Source organism: Macrotis lagotis, chromosome 1, assembly GCF_037893015.1.
Source record: "Macrotis lagotis isolate mMagLag1 chromosome 1, bilby.v1.9.chrom.fasta, whole genome shotgun sequence".
NCBI classification, from domain to species: domain Eukaryota; kingdom Metazoa; phylum Chordata; class Mammalia; order Peramelemorphia; family Peramelidae; genus Macrotis; species Macrotis lagotis.
Window position 1 is genome coordinate 543,063,409 of NC_133658.1, and position 27,985 is coordinate 543,091,393.

At 37.0% G+C, this 27,985-nt stretch overlaps 1 long non-coding RNA gene across 6 annotated transcripts in view; it reads left to right on the plus strand.

Annotated features, from left to right (window-relative positions):
* Positions 1 to 27,985, plus strand: part of LOC141507024 (uncharacterized) — a 66,671-nt gene that overhangs the window by 14,358 nt on the left and 24,328 nt on the right. For 3 of the 6 annotated variants that reach the window (XR_012474052.1, XR_012474050.1, XR_012474053.1), the window contains exons 1-2: positions 15,601 to 16,390; positions 17,638 to 17,772. This is a non-coding gene — a long non-coding RNA (uncharacterized LOC141507024). Of the gene's footprint in view, positions 1 to 378; positions 456 to 15,355; positions 15,416 to 15,600; positions 16,391 to 17,637; positions 27,916 to 27,985 lie in introns of those variants that run through there. The other 3 variants (XR_012474048.1, XR_012474051.1, XR_012474049.1) reach the window with 3 other exon arrangements.

Sequence of the window (27,985 nt, forward strand, 5' to 3'; positions counted from 1 at the left end):
AAAGCTTTCATGATGCTGCCAGTGTGAGACCAAGACAGTATCAATAACACTTATTTTTTGCTTCTCATACTTTGTTTTCTGGTAAGTTGTATTTCATCACTTACCCTAACATGTTTATTTCTTCAGAATTCTAAATGTTCCTTAGAAGTTTTTGAATAATTCCACACTTATATGATTGCACACTAATTGTACACCCATGAAGGATTACTAAAGAGGCAAGTGGTGAATATATTACTTAAGTTCAGAAATACAAAATATTTATTTATGATGAAATAGACTGACTCCCACAACCAACAGGCTTTCTTTAAGCAAATGATCTTTTAAAAAGTCCTGTTAGCAAAGATCTTAAGGCACAATTAATATTTTCCTTTATTTCAGAGAGAAAAATGAGGGGACTCTTCTCCTGAATGAGGAAGGATATGGCTTCTTTCATATTACTAATATTAGTCAACCTGGTGAGTTGATTAACTCATTTTAACATTTGTAATTTTATACCAAAGACATTGGAGCAATGTTTTGATTCAACCATATGATGGCATAATTCTTTTAAATGTCTAAATTTCTGAGCATCATACTTCCTAGTTTTACCCAACTGTTTCCATAACAAATGATGTAAATAATGTGTAGCATATCATTTTGTAATCACAGTTCCCAATGCATAATGTGGTTTTAAGATTATTTTAGTCATTTCTGACTTTAGAGATCCAATATAAAATTAGTAATATGAAGTTTCCAAGACTTATCTTTTTATTTCAATCTATTTTTGCTTTACATGACATCATGTTCACTACTTCTTGCCTTTTTGACTTCAGATGAAACATAATAGATTTTGCTCCAGACTTTTAGTTTAGCTCTGTATTTCTATTTAAAGTATCTTTCTTGGAGAAAGTGGTTGGATTCTGGTACATAATCTATTGTGCTATCCCTTCCATTTGATGGGTGAGCTCATCCCCTTCACATTCACAGACAAGATTACTAGAATTCCCTCATTTCATCTATCTCTCATTCTTTTTTGACCCTTTCATTCCTTAAAAAAATCTGATCATTTAACCTCTCTTAACCTGCCTTCATATTTATCACCTCTTTATCCTGTTTCCCTGTTGGATAAGATAGATTTCACTAACTTCGTTTGTACATTTAGAATACCTTCCTTTAAACAATTCAAACATTTCCCATCATGGCACCCCACTACTATTTTTATCCCAACATAACCGAAACACATGCATATCCTATATCTATGGAGACCCCTCCAAACTGTCTTAATGAGAAATCAATCATTCAGGACTTACATGTATCATTTTCCCTCAAAGAAATATGAATTCTTTAAATTTCTTAAATTTCTTATGTGGTCTCTATCAAATTCAGCATTTGATGTTTGTCTTTAGAATTATGTTCAACAGTGAAATTGTATATTTATCTCTAGCTTTTCTGTATCAGGAAGATTTTGGTGATTCCTTTATTTCATTAAATATCAATTTTCTTCAATTTACCTCAGTGGCTGGATAGGTTATTCTGATTGCTTTGATTTCCAATTCTCAGTCCACTAGTCATTTGACATAGAAGCTACTAAATCTTAGGTAATCTTGACTGTGACTCCATGTTCTTTGATTGCCCCCCCTTCCAGATACTTATAATATACATTCTTCTTGAACTTGGTGAGTGCTGAAACTTGGCTATAATCCTCCTGAAAGTTTTTGTTATGGGATCTTTTGTGAGCAGTTGATTCATGGATTCTTTCCATTTCTATGCTGCTTTCTGAACCCAAGATATCATGGAAGACTTCCTTTATAATTTCTTGAAATATGATAGCTCAAGCTCTTTTTTTTATCATGACTTTCAGGTAATCTGAAAAACCTTGTTGTTGTTGCTGTTGCTATGGGAGGCAATTAGGACTAATGATTTACCCAGGGTCACATAACTAATAAATATCTGAGGCTGGATTTGAACTCAGCTCTACCTGATTCTAGACCTGATGCTCTGTACCCCTTGAGCCTGCCCCCATAAGTCTAAAATGTTCCCTTCTTGATATGTTTTCCAATTAAGTCTCTTACCTAATGAATTATGTTACATATTTCCTGATTTGTAATTCTTTGGTCTTTTGTTTTATTGTTGCTTGATGTCTCAAGGAGTCATTAGTTTCCACTTGCCTGATTCTATTTGTTAAGGAATTATTTTCTTCAGTGGGGATTTGTACCTTTTTTTGCATTTGGTCAGTTTTGCCTTTTAGAGAGTGCTTTTCTCCAATGAATCTTCTGACTCTCACCATTTGGCAAATTTTTTAAGGAATTGCTTTCTTCAGAATTTCTTTCCTCCTTTCATCCAAGTGTTCTGTTTTCTTATTTTTTTCCACACTACTCATGCTTTTTTCCCAATTTTCCCCCCAGTCTTATCTCTATCTTTAGCTCTTCCAAGAATGCTTAATTTTCCCCAGGATACATGTATTTTCTTTGAGATTTTGCCTTGTAACTGTTCATTTTTTTTTTGTTTTTACTTCTTCTAAATCTTCCCTGTCAGCATGAGGCAGGGGAAAGATGAAGTGAACTGTGAATGTAGAAATTGGATGGAGATGTAAATTGACTACTACCTATTCTTTTTCTTTTAGCTTTTTTTTTTTTTTTTTTTTTACAAGACAATGGGGTTAAGTGGCTTGCCAAAGGCCACACAGGTAGGTAATATTAAGTGTCTGAGGCCTAATTTGAACTCAGGCACTCCTGACTCCAGGGCCAGCTCTATCCACTGTGCAACCTAGCCACCTATTCTTGAGATGTAAATTGACTTCTATGGAAAAGATTGTAATTATGTAATTATGATTGTAACAGAAACAAATTTGTAATCTTAAAGACTGCTAATCTGGTCAAATTGGGTAGAAATCCCCATTCTTGATGTAAAATTTGTATCCTAATCTCCTTCTACCTAATTCCAAATCCAGCAAAGGAAAAGGGAGTCACCTTTTGCCATCTGGATGAGAGGCAAGACATAAAAACTTGGGTTGGATGCCTTCTCAGTGCAGCAGTCTTCTCTGACCTGTTGGCCCAGCCAATGCTGTTTCGATGTTTCTTATCTCTCTCTCTCTCTCTCTCTCTCTCTCTCTCTCTCTCTCCCTTTTGCTCTACCTGTGCCTTCCCATGTGTTGTAACTTTTAAAAAATAAGTTCTTGTTTTATTTCCACCCTTGCTTTCCTGAGTCTGAATAACAATTCCTTACAGGCAGATCCAAATTCAAGTAGCCAATTCTTTTGCTCAGTTCTTGTTTGTTTTTTTACTGTGTGATTTACTTCTTTTTCTAATCTTTTCACTTTGTTAAAATTTGCTTGTGTTTCTGGGGTGTGGTGGGCACTTTCCCAAGCTTTAGACATTTCCCCACTGTTGCATTCCAAACTACCTCTTAGGTTTTGTATATTTATTGGTGCTTCCAAAGTGCTCTGATAAGAGAAATTTCTTTGCTCTTCTAGCCAATACTCTGCACTTTCCTCAGGAAAGGTTCCCATTGCCCTGGACCTATAAGTGCTAGAGCTCCACTCTGCTCTGGAATTATCCCCAGTGAAAGTGCAAGTGCTAGTAATTATCTCTCCCCTATTCCTCAGACAGAGAACTGTGTATGGGCAATGTAACAGGGTCCTGAACTTAGTGCCAGTTCGGGATCTTCTATAATCCCTTCTGATCAGTGGCCAGATACCACAACTTTTTCTGAACAAGAGAGAGAACCTGAAGCTGTTGTTACCTCTTAGGCCCTGCTCCAATAGGCATACTATGGGCCAGGGGCCATTTCAGTCTCATAGATGTCTCCTAAACCTCTTATAGTTGTTTTCTGCTAGGAACGTGTTTCAGCCCAAACTTCTATTGCCTCTGGCACTACTTAATTCAATTTGAGGTGTTATTATAGCAAAATTCTTTGGATGGTAATACTGGGAGAATTTAGCTAAATTTATGTTTCTCCTTTGCCAGCTTGGTTTTTTCCTCCCCTTGAGCTTATATTCATAACTGATAAGCAAGAATTTTCTGTTGGTAATGTTGTTCCTTGGTTAAAAATGTAGCATTGCATAAGGGTAATCAAACAATTTTGGAAACCTATAGTTGTAGGGAAAAGTCTACAATTTCTTAGGACTTTACAGTATTTAGACAGTCTTTCTTGAATTCCTTATCTTTGTGGATGACATGAAGGCTTCTTTATTGCAGAATGACAGCAACTATAACAACAACACTGCAGGGGAATTCACAAGGTGTTGAGTTTCTACTATAGTTTTTCTCTTTATTACAATTAACTAAGAATGTATTCAATTAAAAAGAATTGAAGAGATACTGCTGCAAAAGAGGACAATAGTATATAATATCTCTTCCATTCCATTTTTAAAAAAGCTGAAACATTGGAACACACTTTTAGACAGGATAAAAGGAGAGAGAGAGAGACTGGAATAAATGAGAGTTGGAGGAAGAGAATTGAGGGAAATACAGCTAGCAATAGCAACTGAGGGAAAAATATTGAATATCGAAGCAAATTCTCTGGTGGACTTATGATAAAGAAGGCAGCTCACCCCAGAGACAGAGCCATTGGAATCTGAACATGGAGTGAAGTACATTTTTTTCTCTCTCTCATTATTCTTGTGGTTTCTCATCTTCTTGGGGGGGGGGGTTATGTTTACTCTTATTTATTGTAGTACTATAAAATAAATAAAATAAAAATAACAAAAAACAAATAAGCTAACATTTGATCCAAATGTATGCCAATACATATGACAATCTAATCAAATGAATATTTGCAAAAATTAACCAAAGAATAAATAAAATACTTAAATAACCCTTTTTAGAAAAAGAAATTGAACAAGCCATCAGTGAACTTCCTGCCCCCCCAAATCTCTGAGATCAGATGAATTTACTAAAAACTTCTATCAAACTTTCAAAGAATAATAAATCTAGTATACAAACAATTTGAAAACCAAACAAGAGAGGAAGGAGTCCTAACAAACTATTTTTATGATAAATGTGGTACTAATACTCAAAACAAAGAAAGAAAATGGCCACATTTCCTCATGTTTAGGACAAACCTTAATTTTGGGGCCTGAAATTTGAAAAAAAAAAGTTTTAAAGTTATTGAAAGTTTTTACAACTCCTCATCAGTGTCAAAACTCCCATCCATTAGCTTGTCCTCATCTGTGTTTGAGGAGGAATCACTGTCTTAGGAGAGGCTCTGACTCTTCTCCTGCCTGAGATCTGGTCCTAGGCAAGGTTGGTGTGTGATGCATGCTTAGTCCATTCCCTTTCACGAATCTGAAGACCAGTTGTGTCCTCCTTTGAAAGCAGTATCTTCTTTTGATCAGCAATTCTTCTTGCCTCCTGCTGAACCATCTTTGTGGACAAAGGAATTCCAACTGCCTTTTTCTCTTCATTCCATCTCTTCAACTCCCTCTCTAACTCAGGCCATTTTGCTGACTTGCCTCTCATGGCCTTCTTCTGCCCTGACATTTTCAGGAAGGTTTCTTCTCCTTGTAGCCAGTCTCAGATTGTTTTCTCAGTTGGAAGAGGACCAACCAGATGTTCAGCAGCATAATTTCCATTCTCTATTTTGCCAGCTGGATCACTTTGAACTTGAATTCAGCACTGTATGAAAATCTTTTCTGAGCCATTTCTGGACAGACCTTGGTAAAATATAACCTAATATACCGGTAACAAATTTGAAACAATGAGTGCAAAGATAAGTGTGTAAAAGCTGGAAATGCAAGTAAAAAAATCTACAACCACTGCATAAAACCTCCCAGTTTTTATGAAAGTTTCAGGAAATGCTGCATCTTATACATGGGGAAAATACAGTATAGATCAATTTCCCTAATGAGTATTGATGCAACTATTTTATATAAAATATTTGCAAAGAGATTCCAGCAGGATTGATCCCCCCAGCATAATGTACTGCCATCAAGTGGAAATGATAGCAGGAATGTAATGCTGACTCAGTGTTAAAAAAAAACCTATTAGTCTAATTGAACCTATGAATAACAAAATTGACAGAAATCATATGATTATTTCAATAGATGCAGAAAAAGCTTTTGATAAAATACTATACCCGTTCCTATTTTTTAAAAAATTGAGGGACAGCCAGGTAATCCAATGGACCAAGCACCAGACCTGGAATCAGCAGGACCTGAGATTGGGTCTTGGACACTTAATATTTACTTAGTTGTATGACCTTGGATAAGTCCCTTAACTCCTTTTGCCTTGCAAAAACAAAAACAAAACAAAAGCAAAGATTAAAAAAAACCCAAGAGAGCACATATCTATATAATAAGCACATATCTATATAATATAAATAAGCAATATCTATCAAAAATTGGGAAGCATGCTGAGGATTTTAAAAGAGGGATACTAGTGTTGAAACATTCTAACAAAATCTTTATGGAATGGGAGGAAATAAATAACCTAGATTGTTAAATTAGTTTGGGATTATAAACTATTTTAACACTATTGTAATTATTGCAAGGAGTTAAGTGGTTTGAGATTTTAAACTTTATTGCAAAACTTTTGGGTAAAAGAGAAGTGTTATTGTGTTACTAAGTAGAGGAATAATTTTATCAGCGATGTTTACTGATTTATTTAGGAACAAAGCTCTAATTCATTTTAATATTAAGTCTAATGCTAATTTTTATTTTGGATAGAGCTTTTGGAATATGAGTGCTGACTTCTCTTTGTAAGGTACTCGAATGCTTTTATCAAACTAAACTGTTGGGAAGTTTAGTTGTAATTGCATTGGGGTTTTAAATTTATTATATGTATGAGATTGAATTCTGAGGTTCTGGGTAAAGAGACAAAAGTGTAAAGAATGTGGATGTTCACTTTGCTCTTCTATGGGAAATGAGATGTTTAAATAAGAGTTGGTCAGGGAGTTGTTTTCTAGACCTAAGGGCCTGCTACTTGGGCATAGGATGTGTTGTGGTTATGGAATCCCAGTTTATATCCTGAATAGACTCTAAGACTCTAAGTTGTAGTGTAAAAATTACCAAACAGCTTAGGCCTTGGACTTTCTGGCTGGCCAAGCCATGCTAACAAGAGAGGTGATTATTCAACATAGATTGGTATTACACTACCTGTTGACTGAAGAAGGAGGAGTCTGTGGTACACAGAACTTATCAAATTGTTGTCTAAATATAGATGACAATGAGCTGGTGGTAAAGGAGATAACCAGGGATATCAGAAAGTTGGCACATGTTCCAATCCAAATCTGGACAAGACCCTTCAGTATCTCTTGGATGAATGGGTTTACTGGTTCATGGTGGAAACAGTTGCTGGGTATCTTACTATTGACCCTAAGTGGGATGATCCTATTAACCAGGTGTGTATTTCTTGTCTGATCCAGTTAATAACTTGAATAGTACAAAATTCTATCAGTAAAATAGTACAGGTGTACGGCTCTAATAATGAAGAGGTAAAAATACTGATAAGAAAAGTCAGTAGTCCTATCAAGGATGAGGATGGTGAATTAATTTGATGGAGAAACTGCTGGTGAAGTGTAAAGACCAAGTTGTTATTAAAAAGAAAAAGGGGGAGTTGTGAGGAATGTAGGGTGTTGGTCTTCACAGAGTGTGGAGGGGGGGGTCTCTTTGAAATCCATTACAAAGGAGGAATGACCCCAACCAATCACAAAACTGGGAGAGATTTCCTAATCCCGTTCCAGAGATGACAAACCTAAGATTAGAAGAAACTAGTCTTCAGCCAGTCAAGTGACCTAGAGAATTTTACCTAATGCAATTGAGTTTGTGCAATTAGGTAACTGAATATTATCCCAAACACCCACTGTGATGATTGGGGTTCATCAGGATATCATTGGTTGTATGATGTGGTAGCGGGGTGGGGGGGATCATATTGCTGAATCCAAAGAGCAAGAGGGAGACCAAAATTTGATAAGTTTGGAGATCTTTAATTTCCTGGGTTCTGCCTGGGGATAAAGAGTACCCAAATGAGACAGTACCTGAGTGTTCAATGGATTGGGTTTTTATAGTGTTTTGAAGGGGGGCGGTACTGAGAGCAAGCAGGATACAGAAGCAAAGACAACAGTTAGATATATTGTCTTGTCATTCTACTACAAACATATGTAAACACATGGCTCAGTATAGAGGATTGGACAGAGTGGGAAAGGGTCAGGATCTTTGTTTTATGTCTAAACATGTTTCCTGAGAGGGAGGGAGTCATATATTCACAAGTTTCCCACAGGTTTGAGGAAGTGAAAATTTACTGTCTTATTGGTGTCATCTGCATCTGGGGGAAGGGGAGGCAATTTTGGTAGAAGGCAGGAATTTTACAGATACAGCAGGATAATTAGGGTATCAAGGGTGCTTTGTGAATCTTATTCATGGTACATCTGTGACCCCCAGGATCAAGCACTTGGGTCCTGTCAGACTACTTTCAGACCCAAATACACCCAGCAAAAGTTATATTTCTGAGGAGTTTCTCAGGGCCCAGGAAGGTGTCAAGGTTTCCTTCCATAAGGGATTACACAAATATTGACATTGCAAATTAATGGAATATCCGTGTCCCCCATGGTCAAGCATTTGGGTCCTGTCTGGTTATTTTCAGGCCCAAAGGCACCTAACCAAATTTATATTTCTAAGGAGTTTCTCAGGGCCCAGAAGGATGTCAGGGACCCCTTTCTTTTTGTTTTGTTTTTTTGAAAGGCAATGGGGTTAAGTGGCTTGCCCAAGGCCACACGGCTAGGTAATTATTAAGTATCTGAGGCTGGATTTGAACTCAGGTACTCCTCACTCCAGGGCCAGTGCTCTATCCACTGCACTACCTAGCCACCCCAAGGGACCCCTTTCTATACAGGAATTTCACAAACACTGATATTGTACTTCATATTAGGAACATGTCATGGAATAGGTGGATCTCTTAGATTGTAACTCAAACTCTGAGAGCACATGAAAATCCAAGAGGGAGGGGAAAGAGTTTCTGAAGATATATAATACCTGTTGTAAAAACACCACTTCATGCCTCATGCTAAGTGAGGAACCCATATCCTGCAGGATTTGTGAATAAAAATCTACAATTTTCCATCACACTAGCAAGTTTTTCTTTCATTCGTTTAAAACACTCAACAAGGGGCAGCTAGGTGGTGCAGTGGATAGAGCACTGGCCCTGGAGTCAGGAGTACCTGGGTTCAAATCCAGTCTCAGACACTTACTAATTACCTAGTTGTGTGGCCTTGGGCAAGCCATTTAAACCCGTTTGCCTTGCAAAAAAGAAAACCTAAAAAAACACTCAACCTTCACATTCTTCCTTCTTTCCCTCTAAAATTATAAATCTTTGTGTTATTTATCATTCTTGGTTTTAATTATCACTCTGACATTATTAATCAGGTATCATCAATCCCAGTTTGTTTATTGATTGCTTGATAAGCTTCTCTTGTTATTAAGTTGTCACAGATAGTTTACTTGATTGCTTGGTAAGCAGCATTGACCTAATTTGCATGAAATTATAATTATAATCATTTTTTACCTTACCCCTTTTGCAAGTATCTTTAAAGTACACACAATCCTTCTCACAAGCCAAATTATCATCCAAAGCCATATCATTTCTTGAAATATTTGTGCCCCTCCCCTCAGGCTTTTTTTCTTTCACACTTTAGCTCATGCCCTTCCCACCAAAGGTATCTAAGTATCTAATGCCTGTTAAGTGAACCAAGGCCTATTGCGCCTAGCATTTTACCACCCCCCCCCCCCACCCGGGGTACTTAACCCCTTGTTAAGTGAAGCACCAGTTAATTCAAACCCTGATTTAATTAACTGAGAGAATCCTGAAGAAGTACCAGGAGAATCTGGAGGTCTCCAGAACTTTACAAATGGAAGGAAAAGAGACACTATCTACGGTCTTCCAGTTTATGATGCCCTCATTAGACATGGTGCTTAGCATCTTGTGACTGAAGTGAGTCAAAGTATAATGAGATACTTAAGTTAAAGTTATAACACCCCTGCTTTGTTGTTTTTTTTTTTTGGCTTTTTGGATCAAACATAGTGATGTCATCTTGGACCTCTTCTATTGAGAGACAGACCCAATTATACTCATATCCTTTAGATTCATTCTCTTCAATTATATTCTACCCTCTAACTATCTGTAGAGAAGAAAAATTCTAAAGAATTAGAAGTGTTATATCTTCCCTATTAGGGTTGTATACAATTTGATAGTCAACCAACATTTGTTTAAAAGTTTTGTTCTTTCAGTCTCCTTTTCATTCACCTTTTTTATGCATCTCTTCAGTCAGGTATTTGGCGATTTAATTCTCTGTTCAATTCTGGTCTTTGTGTCAGAATATTCTGAAAGTCCTCTATTTCACTGAACATCCATCTTTTTTCCGGACAGTATATGCTGAATTTTGCAGGGTAGTACATTCTGAGTTGTAATCCTAGGTCCTTAGCTCTTCAAAATATGTTTTTCCAGTTTTTCTGATCCTTTAATGTTGAGGCTGATAGGTCCTGTGTTAGCCTGATTGTTTTACCTTTGTATTTGATTTGTTTTCTTTTTTGCTGTTTGCAATATTCTCTCCTTTATTTGAGGGTTCTGGAATTTGGCTATTACAGCCCTCGGGGCTCTCTTTCTGGAGGGGTTCTGTGGATTCTTTCAATGGTTATATTGTTATTGTATTCTAGTAGATTGGGGTAGTTTTCCCTTATAATTTCCTGCATGATGTTTCCCAGGTTCTTATATTGGTACAGGCTTTCTAGTAGTCCAGTGATTCATAGATTGCCTCTTCTAGATCTATTTTCCAGGTCATTTGTTTTCCCTAGAAGGTACTTTTCATTTTCTTCAATTTTTTCAGCCTTTTTATTTTCTTTGATGGAATCTTGTAGTCTTATATATTCATTGATTGTTTAATTGTTTTAGGATTTATATTTTTGGATTAGTTTCTCTGTTTCCTTTTCCATTTGATTATTTTATCTTTTAACAGAGTTGATTTCTTTGGTAAATTTTTCACAATTTTCCTGCATGACTTTCATTTCCTTTTTCCATTTTTCTCCTTCCTCTCTTTGGTTTTTAAATTCTTTTTTAAGCTCTTCAATGATCTTTTGTATTTGAGTCCGATTTAAAGACTGTTTTGGTACCTCCCCTGTGAGTGATTTTTCACAGCTTTCTTCTTCAGACATGGCCTTGCTGTCACCTTTGTCTGTAGTTTTTTATAATGAGTGCTGTTTTAGCTTTTTAGTTCATCTTTGTTGTTTTAGTTCTGCTTCTGTAATCTATGGAATGTAGATGCAAGCTTTTATTTTTCTGGGGCTGGCTTCTGATCCCTGGCTTGTTGTTAGCCAAGATGTTACCCATGGAGTTTGGACCTTGCCTTTGTAGAGGTTTTTTTTCCCCTTCCTCCTTTAATGTCCATTTTCTGACTTAGCAGAAGATTGTTCCCAACCAGGTCTTGTCTTTTGCCCTGGTGTTTTCAGGCTTCAGACTTTGTTTAGGGTTGGGATCCTCCCTGATGGATTGCTATCTAGCTGAAACTCTGTTAATATTAAACTTCCAGGACCTGGATTGCACTGTAGCTAAAAGCCTCCTGCTGGCTTTCCACATTCTTCTGCCTCTTGAACTTTACTTCTTTTTCCCCAAAGAGACAGACCTTCACAGAAGATTCTCCACATTGTCTACAGTTGAAAAGTTCTTTCAATCTTCTCTTTTTTCTTGGTGGGATCTGTAGTGTGAAGTCAGAGTAGAGGCTTCATTTATCTTTGGTAGGGAAAGGCTCTGAGAGCATGTTAGCTTCGTGTGGCCATCTTGGCTCCAACCCAGAAATCCCCTCACTGGCTTATGACAAGCATCCCCATAATAGTAGCTATATTCGTACTGCTAAGTAGTATCCCTCTTATAATGAAACTAACTGGCAACTTTTACAAAGCTGTCTCTGTCCAGGTACATTATCTGCATTTGCAACAAAAATAAGGGGGGGTATGTGGAGGACTGGAGCAGAGTGATCCAGTGAACCTTAACTGGTACCTGTTTCCCTGGGAATCATGTTCAAAGGTTGCCCACAACAGTTCTCCAAGAACCCTGAAGATTAATGCAATGCCATATAAGGACCCTGAGAACAGAGGGAGTATCCAAAGTACAAGAATACAGCTGCCAAGATTGGGAAGAATAAATACCTGAAATAATCGTGCATGGTATGCAGTTATAGAAACCAGGACTGAGTTAATCAAAACAATTCCTGTAGATACAGGATGTGGGAAAGAAGGTACAAGCTATATGTGACCAGACAGAAGGAGAAATTCACAGAAGCCTGCATCTTTGCTTACAAACTATTGCGGTTTTTAACCTTTAAATATTCTAACTCTGTAAAATAAATGGATTGCTTTTTTGCATTTCCCGCCTGCCTATCTTCTTTCTCTTCAACTTCTCACTGAGCCAATGGGGATCCAGACCATCACCCACAGCTTTCACTGATGGAACCTTTTGCTGGGAAAACCTTAAACTGCTTAAAGGATGCCCACACTATTATGGCTTTGATAATTTAATGCATTCACATCTCAGGTTTCTGTCAACTAGGTTCTTTCATTTGCTAAACTTGTTACTTATACCAAGAGATATTTTAGATGATTTTCTAAGTATAACATCCTTTTCCCCTGCAAAGAGTGTAGTTTTGTTTTCTCATTGCCAATTCTAATTCCACACCAGTTTGGTTTTTTTTAATGGTTTATATGATATTGGAATTAACTGTTCTTTAACCATTTGTATATCCATCAGGCCCTGAATATTTTTTGTTATTGAGTTCATTGATGACTTGTTCAATTTTCCTAAAATATGTTTATTTAAATATTCTATTTCCTTTTTTGTTCATCTAGCAATGGATATTTTTGTAAATATTCATCTATTTCACTTAGACTGTCATATATACTGGCATACCATTGAACAAAATAGACTCAAATTATTTCCTTTATCATTTTTGATGTCAGTAATTTGGTTTTCTTCCTTTTAAAAATCAAATTAACCTATGGCTTATCTATATTGTTGGCTTTTTTCCTAAAAACAAACTCTTAGTTTTATTCCTTTGTTCAATGATTTTCATTCATTTTTATTCATTCCTCCTTTGATTTTCAGAATTCCTAATTTGATTTTTAATTGGAGATTTTTGTTATTTTTGTAAGTTTTTTTAAATTGCCTGCCCAGTACATTGATCTCTTCTTTCTCTATTTTATTCAAGTAGTTATTTAGCAATATGAAATTTCCTGTTTGACTGCATCCTACAAATTTTGGCATAAGGTCTCATTATTGTCATTTCTGTGGATTAAATTATTGATTTTTCTATGATTTGTTGTTTGAAGTACTCATTCTTTAAAATTAGGTTATTTAGTTTCCAATTAATTTTTAGTTTATTTTTCCATGGCCCTTGATTACATGTAATCATTATTAATTGTGACCTGAAAAGGATGCATTTAATATTTCTGGCTTTTGTGCATTTGAGGTTTTTATGCCCTAACACATGGGTGATTTTTCTATAGCTGCCATGTGTCATTGAGAAAAGCAAGCATGGGCGGTTAGGGGGTGCAGTCGATAAAGCACTGGCCCTGGAGTCAGGAGTACCTGGGTTCAAATCTGGTCTTGGACACTTAATAATTACCTAGCTGTGTGGCCTTGGGCAAGCCACTTAACCCCATTTGCCTTGCAAAAACCTAAAAAAAAAAAAGAAAAAGAAAAACAAGCATATCCATTTCTGTCCCCATTCAGTTTTCTCCAGATATCTATCATAACTAACTCTTTTAAAAGTCTATTCACCTCCTTAACTTCCTTTATCTTTGAAGATACATGTATCTAATACTGACAGAGAGATGATGAGGTCATACATTATTACAGTTTTCCTCATTTATCTTTTCCTATAAGAATCTGGAGTTATTCCACTTGGTGCATATATGTTTACTATTGAAGTCAGGGTATTGAAATGCTGAATGGTGGTGAATGAATTCACCAGAGACTCAAGACTCAAGAGGTATGAAATGAGGGACATATTAGTTTTGTTAGAAACTAAAGTTGATTGCAACTGAGCTGATGCTCAGAGGAAAAGCAACTAAAAGGGGATTTTGTTGTGGCTTATATAGGGAAATAGGGCATGGTCTGTGTGCTGGTAAAGGGATAAAGGGTCAGCAGAATGACAATTGGTTCATTTTGGTAACTCTGTTATCTGGATTTTCTTTGTTAGCCTCTAGACTCTATCTCCCAGAGTATCCAAGATAGTTTGTATCAACCCATACTCTGGTAGAGGTGGTCAACTTTCCTAGAGTTTGTGCAAGACAGTCATTTCTATAAAATATTTCTCAAGATATGCAAGGTCAACACAAACTATTTGCTGGTATGTGATTCCTCTGCCTAGCGATTGCTCTGCATCATTTAGTATGGATCGCACTTCATTATCTATTTCACCTTTTTAGGAAGTTAGGTCCCATATTCCTTTATATTGGATCTATTTTTGCTCTGGCTTTGTCTGACATCAGGATTGCTATCCCTTTTATTTACTTCAGCAGAAGCATGATATATTCTACTCTAGTCTTTACTCCACGTGCATAAACTTCAAATGTGTCTCTTATCCACTTATTGTAATATCCTGGTTTTAATCCAGGTTCTATCTGCTTCAGTTCCCCCACTCCCCTGCCCTTTCTCTCCTTTCACCCTGTCTCTCTTCACCTGCGTTTTGCTTCTCATCGCCACCTCCCTCCATCCGTCCTCCCTTTTCCTTGTCCTTCCCCTTCTAATTCCCTTTCGGCTGAGATAAGTTTTTCAAAACCCAGCTGAGTGTTCTTCCTTCTTTGAGACAAATCCTGTGAGTGTAAACCAGTAATACTCAGCCCCTCCCTTGGTTCCTCCACTGTAATGGTGCTGACTGGTCACCTTGAGCTCCAGTTTCTCCAGAAACACGTACCTGAGAAGCGCGGCCTCGGGGCACTGCCTGGCTTCTCTCTACCATCTTGCATCCACCCCCATCACAGCACTGAAGAACAAGCCGGGGACACGGTACTCCTTCTCCTCCTCTGGTCATCCTTAGAGGCGTCTGTGCCCTGTGGGCTGCCCAGTGGTGGGGGGCGCCGCTGCGGAGGTCGCAGGGCGGCTGGGGGGGGGGCTCGCCGGTCACGTGAGCCCCATGCATGGAGTCCATTCGGTGGTCCCCGGAGTGCCAGCGTCTCCTGTACTAGTTCACTATAGCCTTGCGGCATGGGTCAACAGGTCAGCCTCTCCTCTGGGGATCAGGAAGCCACGGGCAGGGTCGACTCACCCTCAGACCCTGGAGCCGGAAAAGGGGCCCCAAGAGCCCGCTCTGAGGAAGGGGCGGGGAGGCCGAGCATGCGCACTCCCGGCGCAGGGCGCCCGGGTCAGCGGGCGCATGCGCTGACCTTCCGCCGGAAGTCAGTGGGAGGTCAAGTTGACCTCAAGGCAGGAGAGCATGGCGGCACTTTGCCTTCAGGGTAAGGACAGGTGGGGGCGCACTTCCTCCCGCTTCAGGCCGCCTTCCTCTTTGCTGTGAAGGCCTCCCCGCTAGCTTCCCGTCCACCACCTCGCTGCCCGCTCAACGGAACTGGGGGGGAGGGGAAGGGGTGAGCCTTGGTGAGCTCCCTGTGGGCATGCGCCACTGGCCCCGGGGCGGGCGGGGCCCGGAAGGGGAGGGAGAGCTCCAACGGCCGCAGGCTCCTGCGGAGTGGCCCAGCCGGAAGGGGCGGAGCGTGCAATATCCGTAGGAGCTCTTAGGAGCGCCCAGAGGCACCGGGCGGCAGACATGCTGGGGGGTCTCATTTCTGGGCCTTTGTCCTCTTCTAACAGGTAACGAGGATAAAAGCAGCGCCAACCTGTTGTGCAGCAGCCCAGCGGTCTCCTCCGAGACATCTGTGAAGTAAGGATAAAATCATGGCCTCCCGGACGCCTCGAGGATACTTAAAGATAAGCCCGTTACAGCAGAATCCGCAGATCTGAGCTGTCCACCGAAGGGCAAAGAACTTTCCAGAGCATGAACAAGAAGAGAACCAAGGGGACAAGTTTGTCAGAGGATGTGTACGAGGAAGTGCTGAAGACAGGCCGCAAACTGCAGCGGGGCGAGCTCAGCTTTGGTCTCCCTGGACAGCTGGTAGCCTCCTGCTACTCCTTGTGTCTGTAAACTTTGTCCACAAACTTGCTTGTGAAACGCCACCTCCAAGCCCACGAAGCACCTCTGGGAAGACCGTCCACTCATAAATGAGATGGGGATGTATGGATTCCAGGAAAGACTTCTTTACTCAAGGGTTAGTTTGATGGTGCTGAAGTTATGAATGCCAACAAATGTCCCAAATTAATATTGACATGCCTTAAATAAATCCAATAAAGCTGACTTTTACATTGTTCAACAAAGACCTCAAATTCAAGGTGAGGAAAAGATTATCTTACACATTCTGGAGTTGAACTAGTCTTAGGTAAGGAGAAAAAGGTCTGGATGTCTCATGATAATTTTATATGCATGTGAATGTGTAAATGAATGTATGTGTATATATGCGTGTTTGTGTGAATAGCATGTACAAGAATTTTTGTGCATAAATAAATGCCTAAATTTTGTGTTTTTCTGAATGTATTTTTGACTGTACTTTGTGTTTTTCTGAATGTATACGTCCATGTATTTATGTCTTTATGGGTATGGAGTGAATGTGTTTGGGTGTGTAAATGTACGTATGAGACTATGGCTGAATACATATGTGTGACTGTGAATTCACTTATGTGCAGTATGAGTGTATTTGTAACATTGTGTATGTATGTATGTAGGTGTATTTTGGGAGTGTCTTTGTTGGTGTGTTGTGTGTGTGTGTGTGTGTGTGTATATTCGTGCATTTCTCTGAATGGCAAACATTTTTACTCTGTTGATAGAAAATTTATCTTCTACCCCCAAAGGAAATTCTTCATTTTTTGGCCCGGTTTTTTTCAGTAGAGTCAATTTCATATTTTCTTGCATATGACTACCAGAGATTCCTGGCCCTTCCTTTATAATGTGGAATGCTTGTGAGATATTGCCTTTAGAATGGGAAAGTCTATCACTTTCTTTACTCTGGATGAGTAAAGTGAGGCTTCTAGAGGTTCAATGACTTGATTAACTTAACATTAACATTCATAGTTAGCAAGTGCAAAGCAAGGCTTTGGACCTGAATCAGTCCTCAGATTTCTCATCCAGTTGCCTTTCCCCCATAGTGTCTTGGCTCATTGAAGAAAATGATGATGAAAAGATTCATAGGCAGGTTTCTATGGCAAAGAGAACTCTTCAACAAACAACAAAATTAATATGATTTCACATGTGATTTGGTCATTTTTCAGTTGTGTCTGACTCATGGTGGTTCCTTACAGTGTTTTTTTGTCAAAGATACTAAAATGGTTTGCCTTTTCTTTCCCAACCTCATTTGGACAGTTGAGGAAACCCAGGCAAACAGGCACATAGCCAATAAGAGCCTAACCAAAGATTGGCACTTTGGACTTCCTGACTCCAGTCCTGGCACACTATCCACCGTGCCACCTAAGCTGTTATCTAGGTACCAAATAGTCAAAATCAAGTCAGGAGAAAATGGACTTATGTTAGTGATGCACAAAGATCTTACTGAAAGAAAACCAATATTCTCTTTTGTTTACTGACTTTGCCTTCTATTGTGTTCTTTTCTTTGTTTTCATTTTTTGCATTTAGGAGCAAAAAGAATTCAATGAGTACCACACTACAAATAGCCTAATGTCATTAGCAAGAGAAAGAACTGTTACCTGGATCTGGCTTTGTCCTACAACAAAAAGAGACAGAAGTCTATGACCTACAACTTTCCTCCAGGTACTAACCATCCATGATCTAGATGTCAGGACAGTCCTTGTCCTCTCCCTTTCCAGTGGCAACTGAACACAAAGCTGGGTTTGAGCAATCCAAAGACTAATTGGTCAGCAAAAATTCAAAGAGCCTGACCCCCAACTTAATGGTGTCATATTAACAATACTGAGTATAAACAGCCTAAGAAGTGCCAGCCAAGGGGGTGCATCCCTCGTGTTCAGACTGTTCTTTATTGGCTAATTAATCCCTTGGGGAAAACTCAATTCACAATTCACAATTCCACACACAAGTACAAATAAGTGAGGAGACACAGAATAGATTCCAAGTTCCACCAAACACTTTTTTGTCAAGGCTATAGTCTATATAATAATATGCAAAGAAGCCTGGTCCATTTTATATCCCAACAATTAGATGTCTCCAGCACTCAACCCAAATCCTCCAAAGAAAAGTATTCTTTCAGCCTGGATATGCTTTTCAAAAGCAGCTAGATGGCCCCAGGCAGAGAGCACTGGTGTTGGGATTCTGAAGATCTATGTTCAATTCTACCCTCATTTACTTAAGTAGCTAAATCTATTCATCTTGAATAAGTTACTTGGTCACTCTTAGGCTATTTCCATATATATGTATGTATATATACATATATATATATACATATACATATACATATATATATGTAAAATGAGAATGAGAAAGGTGTTAATCATTCTTACGTAAAACTCTTCAAAACTTAAAGCTTTATATAAAAGTTAGTGATTATTGTTATCAAGTTTTTACACTTGTTGCTCCTCATGGGGATGGCGTATCAATTTTTTTTTTATTTTTAGGTTTTTGCAAGGCAAATGGGGTTAAGTGGCTTGCCCAAGGCCACACAGCTAGGTCTGAGTGTCTGAGACTGGATTTGAACTCAGGTACTCCTGACTCCAGGGCTGGTGCTTTATCCACTGCACCACCTAGCCACCCCGGCTTATCAGTTTTTAGGACTAAGAAGTCCTTTCTAGGTAATTCTCAAAGTGATAACTGGCTGAAAGTTATAACATTCTATGTCATTGTTGTGTTAACTCAGGTTTTTTCCCCCCCTGTTGAATTCAAATGAGTTCAGTAAACATCTATGACACATCAAATTTGCCAGGAGGCCCAAGAAAGGAAAGATGAATAAGGCCACATCCTTTACTGTTTCAAGCAATAATGCTATGAAGAACATTTTTCTCTGAATAATCTACAAAAGTCTTAAGATATATTATAACTGAAAAGAAACACTCAAAGTAACTTAGGCACCAAGAGAAAAGTATATATGGTAACTTTGCTGTAGGCGATTTGGGTCACCATGAGTTGACAAATTCCTAGTTTTAGTGGTGCAAAGTTCTAAATCATTTTATCTTAATTATATTATAATAATATTATATAATAAAAATAAATGTAGTAGCAACTCTTGTGTCAACTACTGTGAATGAATGACTCTTATGACTGAAGACCAATTCTTTCTTCTGTGGAGGTTTCAAGGAAAGCATGGATTGCCCCTGTTGAATATTACTATCAAAAATTAACTCTGATGCAGTATTATTCTTTGATAATGGGAGTTGTTCAAAGAATATCATTTTGAAACATTGTCTAAATTAGACTTCTGTTGGGAAGAATCTATTTCACTAAAAACAGTTTTAATGTCAAGAAAGATATGCCAGCAAGAAAAAAAGGACCATGAAACTCACCATTCCTAATAAGCATGGAGTCTTTTCCATTATCTGTCAATGGTCACATGGTGACCTTCCTAGAATAGCAATTAAATATATTTAAAAGGAAATCCTGGTTTTACCATGACAAAAAAAACAAATCTATTGTTTGGCAATAGGCCTCTACCATAATCACTTTATGACTACAAAGTTCCTGGAAGAGGAAGCCAGTTCATTGTGGCTGATGTAGACCTAATATCTCTAAGAAATTTTTCATTTTCTGAACATATATTTAACACAGTGTAATAAGAGTTCTCTTTTCAGTGGAGATATTCTATTCTTTTGTCAGGATTGAACAAACTAGCAATATTTAAATAAAATTCAAAGAAGTTGCTAATGAAGAGATAGCCTAAAAATATACTTAGCCTCAAAAAAGGAAGAAAATAATTGAAAGGATTGTTTCTGATGTCAGGCTTCACTCTGAAAGAGTGCAAAGAGCTTTGTCTTTAATAGGCATTATCAGAATGGTGGTACATTCTAAAGCTGGATAGATCAGACAAAGAAGCCATCTAATCTAAATTGTTTGAGCATTTGAGTCAGAATTCATTGTCCTTTTGAGAAAACTGAAACCCACCTAAGTGAAGTGACTCAAGGAGTAAGGGCCTCTCTCCAAAGAATATTCTTAATAGTTGTGTCCTTGGCTATGAGAAAGGTAATGAAAAACCAATTACACCAGTTTGAGCATATACCTGCCCCTTCATATGAAGCATCTCATCCTTCTCCCATGAATTTCTTTTTTTTTTTTTAGGTTTTTTTTTTAATACAAGGCAACAGGGTTTAAGTGGCTTGTCTAAGGCCACAGCGCTAGGTAATTATTAAGTGTCTGAGACCAGATTTGAACCCAGGTACTCCTGACTGCAGGGCCGGTGCTTTATCCACTACGCCACCTAGCCACCCCTTCCTCCCATGAATTTCATATAATTTTCTTGATTGTCCTCAGTGGAATGACCATTGGAGTGACTAGGGCTTGGCTGAACAAAAATCTAGTGGTATCAGTCCCTGGGGTCATCACTCAATTATCCTGCCATGATTTAAAAAAAAGATTTTCTGTGTTGTATTGCTGATTGCTTCCTTAGATTTGATTCTGTACACTTTAGTTTATTTGCCACATTTCAACTTCCTAAATTGTAGTGACTCTAGAGAACTTCTAAAGAGGAAAATCTGTCCAGTAACATGATACTTTGAAAGAACACTTTAAGATTAAATGTCCATTTATAGTTATGGGAATGACCGAGTTTCTCAGTTGCACAAGTATATTGTATGGAGCTTAGAGAAGAGGAGGAAAGACAGAGAAAAGGGAGCATGTGGAGAAAGAAAAAACAAAGACATATGGAAAGTTTTCCAAATAATATTACTACAGCAGGATGATAAGAATCTTAGAATTTTTACTTGGAAAGAAATGGAGATCCTCTCTCTCCTACTGATGCAAGAAAACGGGGCCAGAAAAATGAAATCAGCTTAAGCGATCAAACATATACTAAAAATGAGAATTTTCATTTGTCAAATCCTAGAGGGTGAATTCTGATATATTACTATGAGAGCAAAGATTAGATAACCATAAATGATTTAGATAAAGGAATGGAAATCAACTACTAAAGATATTACTCCATGTGAGAAAACCCTACAATATTTTTCATGGCTTCATGACATGGATTTCTTCCACAGGACAAAGATCACAGTGGTCCAAAAAAGAGTATAAGTATATTTGGAGGGTTGGCATCCTTCTTTTGGAAAATTTTCTACTTTGTAAAATAGTGTCTTTTGCAGAAGTGTCCAGTACCCATGAGCATGAGATCCCCAGATGGCCCACAGATGCATCAGCCTTAGAGAGGCAGGGAAAGAAGCAGATAAGAATGAGGACATGAGAGATATGGTTCTTTAGACCAAGCAAGATGGGCTAAAATGAATTCTGAATCAGATGCATAAACAGGAAACTTCAGTTTGCCTTTACTCATAGGGTTATCATATTAAAATTGTCTTTATAGTTTTTTGACATAAGAGACTCCTAAGGCAAATGGTGAATGGTATTTTATATTCTATAGGGATATGTCCTTTCTAGACAGTTTATTCTTGAATTGTGTACTGGTTCAGGAGAAGAAGAATAAATCTGAATCATCTCACAGTCTTTCCTAACAAGTCACAGTGTATCCTGACCATCTTTGAAGTAACTGATATGGCTTTCAGTCAGTGTAAAGCACTGTTGAAACGATTCTACACAGAACAATAAAGATCTATGAGTGACTCAAAGCCACAGAGACATTGGAATTGGTCTAAAGATAAGTTGATTCTGAGTATTCTGTATTACATGGGATGGAGTGAATGAAATATCTTACTACCATCCTTGTATCAATACCCATTAAGTTTTGTTTGCAAATTGCTTAGTCACCTCTTTGAAATCTTTTTGAAAGAATATTTTAAAGAGATATTTTCCTGGGGATTATTTTTTCATTAGGACAAGGGTCATCAAAAATCATTTGGTATGGTGCTGCCACAACATCTACAGGCATGATACAGAATTCAATAAATCTAGAAACTTTTGAAGGATGGATTAATTAAAAGTTTGACAAAATATAGGTATTGTATGACCCATGAATGATGCTATAAATATCCAAATGGCCCATGGCAAATTATCTTGGTCTTCACTACAAAAAATAATTATAAAAAAGAAATAGGCAAAAAAAATGAAGCTCACCTTCACAATGATTGACCGTCAGTGGAGAAGCATCCATCTGATTTTTGCTTCTCCTGGTGCAGACACCAAAGCATTTAGCTGCAATTCATCTGAGTGATGTCAGTTACATAAAATTACCCAAAGTAAGAATAATGTGAACTTTAAAATCTTTTTGTGCTTTCTATTTGGTACTCAGGTTGCATGTTCCCCATTGAATAATAATCAATATTATGCAGTAAATGAGTATAAACATCTGTCAGTAATGTTAAATAAAAGATTAAAGAGCACACAGAATTTGACCCCAAGCAGCCGTTATGGTACATATTTAATGTTATAAATAGCACTTTTTCTGTTTAATACATAAAAGTCTAGTCATTCAATATTGTAGCTGAACAGGAATATTCCCTATTTCATTCATTACACATCAACTTACTATGAAAAGGAAAAATTGAAAATGGGACCTTTTCTCCTGGTAGATTTAGCCAGTGAAGGTTCAGTCATTGGATGGGGGTATATAGGAAAGAAATTGTGTTGGCAAAATTTTTAAGGAAGTTGGAAGGAAGGATCCTTTACTCATAGGGGATAAAAGTGGCCACTGAATCTTCCTGTGCTTAGATTGGTCTTGTTGAATATTCTTGAAGCAGACACTAAGTAGGAATATGTCATAATCATTTACGAGGAAACTCCTCAAAGCATTTTATTCTGAAAATATTTGCTAGATTAGGCTTCTGTTGGCAAGAATCTAATTCATTACCATAGGGAGTTCAGTGTCATCTCCAATAATCATATCTATGATTGAATCAGCAAATATGAGAATAAAGTAGAGAAACTCACCACCCTTGTAACAAGAGCTATTTTTCTTCATTTCTACCAAGTTCCACATGGATTCCTCTCTTGGACAAGAAATAAAAACTTAAATATAATGCCTCATTGTCAAATGTCAACTGTATGAATATGCTGTTTGCACAAAGGATTTCATAATCACTCTTTCCATTGGCAAGAACAACAGAAAATGAATTCACCTGATAGAGAGGACTGTCCATCAGACTCTAAAAATCATTTCAGTTTTCTGAATCAATATATCATTTGGTCAATCTCTCTTTAAGTGTCCCTTATTATTTGAAATATTACTTGAGTTTGTGCATATTGTGCAAATTAAATGGGACTTTTAGAATTTTAAAGTTTACAATGTAGAAAAAGACAAGAAAACACTATTGAACATTTTGAAAAGTGTGAAAACCAAAACAAAGGCTTTTTCTCCATATTGGGTTCCATTCTCCTTGAGTGACAAGAGTTGTAAACTTCCGGATATAGTCAGAATAAAAGTAATAAGCTAGATTTAGAAAGGATGGTCAAAAAGAAAGTGACCATCCAATCTGACACCTACATTGTACTTGTAAAGAAACTGAAGGCCTTAGAAGTTAGCTGATAAAGTCCAAATTACTCAGGGAATGGGAAGTTAGGTGGCCCAGTGGATAGAGTACTGGTTTTGGAGTCAGGAGGACAAATTCACTGTGACATTTGACACTATGTGACCTTTGGGAAAGGCACTTAACCCTGATTGCCTTGCCATTTCCAGTCATCCTGATTTCATATCTGGCTACTGGACCCAGATGGCACTGGAGGAGACAGTAGGGTTGGTAAATTAGCAAAGCACCTCCTCACTCAATTCCAGTTCGTGTGCTTTTCATGGCAAAACTTCCTGATGTCATGGTCTTTTTTGAGAATGAAGGACAAAGATCATCATCACCCAGGGAATAGAAAGATTAGAAAGGTTACCCCCTGTGAGTCAAGAAGGTTAGAGTGAATACCTGTCTCTACATTTGTGCTTGCTATTTGAATATATATTGTGCCAAGATAACTTTCTGAGTGAATTGTATCTGCCCCTATAAGTTGGGGAGAAAAGTCTAAATTTCATTAGTAGAGGGAGGTTCCTCCTGAGTCAAAACACATTATCCAGCACAATCCATGTACTTCAATTTCTTTGACAAGGTAGTTGTCTGAGTCCTCTTCTTCTTGCCAGTCTCTGTATGTCAAGCCCTTTGCTTTTGAAGAATCTGCTTGCTTCAAGCCTATATTGACCATTCATGAATCATAATAATATTAGCATGACTCAATGACATTGATTTCTCCTATAAAAAGATTGTCTTGGTAAAAAACAGTTATCTCAGATTTCTAATAGATTCAAAACATATGTTGAGGGAGTGAACAGTGTAAGATTCTATACCATTTAAAGAAGATCTTGTGCTTAAAAAGACTTCAGTAACTTTTAAACATGGAATCCATGGTAGATCCATGGAATCATCATCCAAAGAGGAATAAGACAATAACTAGTAACACTAGAAGAGGAACAACTAAGAAATGATTCCTTTAGAACACCTGAATTAGACCATTATCATTTCTAGATCAAATGTAGAAATAGAGAAATGGATGTTTCACTCTAGCATAGTGTTTAACATGTAAATTTATTTTTCTTAGTGACTCAGTTTTGTAATTGGAAGGAAACTCAGATATTTAAATCTTTGAAAGAACTCTGAAGTGTTTCTAGAACATGGATAAAGAGTAAGTAAAATTTAATAGAATTTGTGTTGAATATGGTGAACTAATGGGTTTCCTTTTAGACTTAAAACTCTGATTCTCATTCAATATTTTGAATTCCAGAAGTGTCGTCAAAAAGCATATAGTTAGTGATGTTTTGTGGTAATACCTTATATGTATTGCCTCTGAATTGCCTTCTTGAATTATGTGCTGTATCAGGAAGAGAATTAAACCTATCTTTGCAGCAATATCCATTCAAGTTTTAAATACTACTTTGTTTAGACCCAGGTGTTTCACCTTTCCAGTAGATTATTTTTTTTATCAGAACTTTGTGCACTTTCTCAAACAGATCTATTCAAGAAGTATTGATCCTCATTACAAAATTAATTCTAATAAAGTTATAGACAAAAGTAGAATCTCACATTCCATAATCTGTGCATCTTCCCTTGTTAAAGCTTTCACTGCTTGGGGAATTATGGTACTCTTCCTCCTACAGAGTGATGACAGGTGTAGTAAAACAAATACTGCCTTTGTAAATACAGAGAGTTGAAACAGGTACATACAAAACATTTAAAGTGATAATAAAATGTTTCTATAAGGTGTCAGTCTGATGAATCAGCTGAGAAGGTTCCAACTGTAGCTTCCTTGCAGTGATGGAGATAAAAGATTTGTATAACCTCTATCCACCTGCAAATAAATTTTTTACCCATTCTTGTGAGTAATAAATCATTTGCATAAAAATTCCCAAAGTAAGAAAGAGATAAAATGCAAAATTATCTTTTTTTTATAAATCAGTTTATTTGCACCATGAATTAACATCTATTCAATAAACATGAATAAAACATCAAATTTTATTCATGGGGCAAGCCACTTAACCCCCATTTGCCTTGCAAAAACCTAAAAAAAAAATTTATCATGGTGCTAAGCAAATGAAGTTGAGCAAAGAAGCCCTCAAGGAGTTACCATTTTAATTGATTAATGTTATAAGTTTCTCTGAGTAAGCCACAAAAATCTCCTCAATACATACTGTACCTGAACAGAAGTACTCAGTATATCACTGGGCACCAAATTCCTGAGAAAAAAGAACAGTATAATGGGAGCTTTGCTGTTGATAAGTTTTGGGCATTGTGAATTTGGTGATTGAATTCTGTTATGTAGGGAAAAACTGTGTAGCAATAACTCTGATGGGAACCAGAGAGAAAGGTTATACTGGTATGGAGAAAAGGTGCTCATTGAGTGTTACAATGAATGGTTTGGTCCTCGAATATCCCTAAGTCAGAGACTAAGAGTAACTAGCTATTATTCATTTACAAGAAGAGTTTCTCAAACTATTCTAGTCAGAAAAGTTTCATAGATTAGACTGTTATTGATTAGAATCTATTTCACTAAGAGGACTGAATCTGACATTCCTCCAATCACAACATATATGATAAAATCAGCAAATAAAAATACACAGTAAAAATTAAAAAAAAAACCCTTACTCCCACTCTCCCTGGAGAATTCTTCATTCTTTTCTGTTATGCTACACAGAGAGCTCTCCCTTGAACAAGAAGTAACCACTTTTGAATTTAAATCCTCATTATAAAATGGCAAATGTGTGAATGTACAGTTTAAATAAAAATCCTACTTTTTAGGAAATTCTCTACAATAGTGAGCATCTTGGAAGATGTAGGCAATTGATTGTGAGAAATTCAGTCCACTTCTTTTCAGAGTTTTTTCCTTTTCAGAAGCCAGTGAATTGGATTTAACCTCACTTTGGAGTTATTGTTGATTTTTGGAAAGTGCTAAATATTAGTTTTTTTGTTTTCAACAAAACTAACCGGGATTTTTAGAAACTCGAAGAAGTTGACAATTGAAAAATAACCCACAAAGTATTGTATGCTGTTCAAACAAGCAAACATGAAATACAATGAAAATATTTGTTTTTAATAGCAAATGAAATACTGCCATATGGAAGAATGAGCATTTATGTGATTTTTTCCCACACCTCATAGTGATTCCTTTTTTTGAATGGCATGTAGTGATATATTCATTCAACATTCATTTCTGTGAGGTTTTGAGTTCCACAATTTTTTTATCACCTCACCTTTCCTGTCACCTTCCCAGTATAGCAATATAAGTTATGTATGTATAATCATGTTAAACATATATTAAACATATATTGTTGTGAAAGAAGAATCAGAACAAAAGAGAAAACCCAGAAGAAAGAAAAAAGAAAGTTAAAAAAGCCAAAAAAAAAAATTTTATACTTTGCTCTACATTCAAACTTCATCATCATTTATTAGGATATGGATGGTATTTTCCATCATGAATCTTGGATTGTTACATTGCTGAGAAGAACTAAGTTTATTATAGTTGATTCCTACAAAATGTTGCTTTTACTCTGTTCAATATTGTCCTGATTCTATTCACTTCACTCAGCATTACATTATACCTTTCCAGGTTTTTCTGAAATCTGCCTACTCATCATTCCTGAGTGAATAATGTTGTTTCATTACTTTCAGTTACCTCAACTGGTTCTTCCATTTCCAAAAATGTCCATTTCTATGCCAGGACAAAAAGAGGTGGCATAAATATTTTTGAACATGTGGGTCTTTTTTTCTTTTTTTTAATGATCTCTTAGGAATTTAGTCCTGGAAATGACATTTGCTAAATCAAAACATATCCACAGTTTTGGAACATGATTCCAAATTGCTGTATGGAATGGCTGTCCACAATGCCACCAATAGTTCATTAGTGTCTCACCTTTACAAATCTTCTCCAATATTTTTCATTTTCCTTTTCTGTCTTATTAACCAGTCTCATAGGTGTGATACAGAATTTGTCTTATTCTAGTTAAAAGGGATTTAGAGCATTACTTCTATGAGTTGGTTATAGACAACTTTGATTTCTTCATCTAGAACTACATATTTTTCCTTTGATCACTTTTTATCTGGGGAATAACTTATATTTTAATAAATTTGATTAATATCTCTACGTATTTTGGAAATTAACCTTTATAAGAAAGAGTGGACATAAAAAGTGTTTGCTAGCTTTCTGCTTTCTCACCTTGGTTGCATTGGTTTTGTTTGTGCCAAACCTTTTTAATTCATTGTACTCTCATAATTATGTGTTTTGCATTTCATAATGTACTCTAACTTATGTTTGTTTCTAGCTTATATCTATTAAAGATAATGCTTGCTGATAATTGTTGTTACATACTGTTTATTTTAAGGAACACTATTCCTGTACTCTATTGGCTTTTATTTCTACTTTTGTTATTCTCTTTTTGCAAGGCAATGGA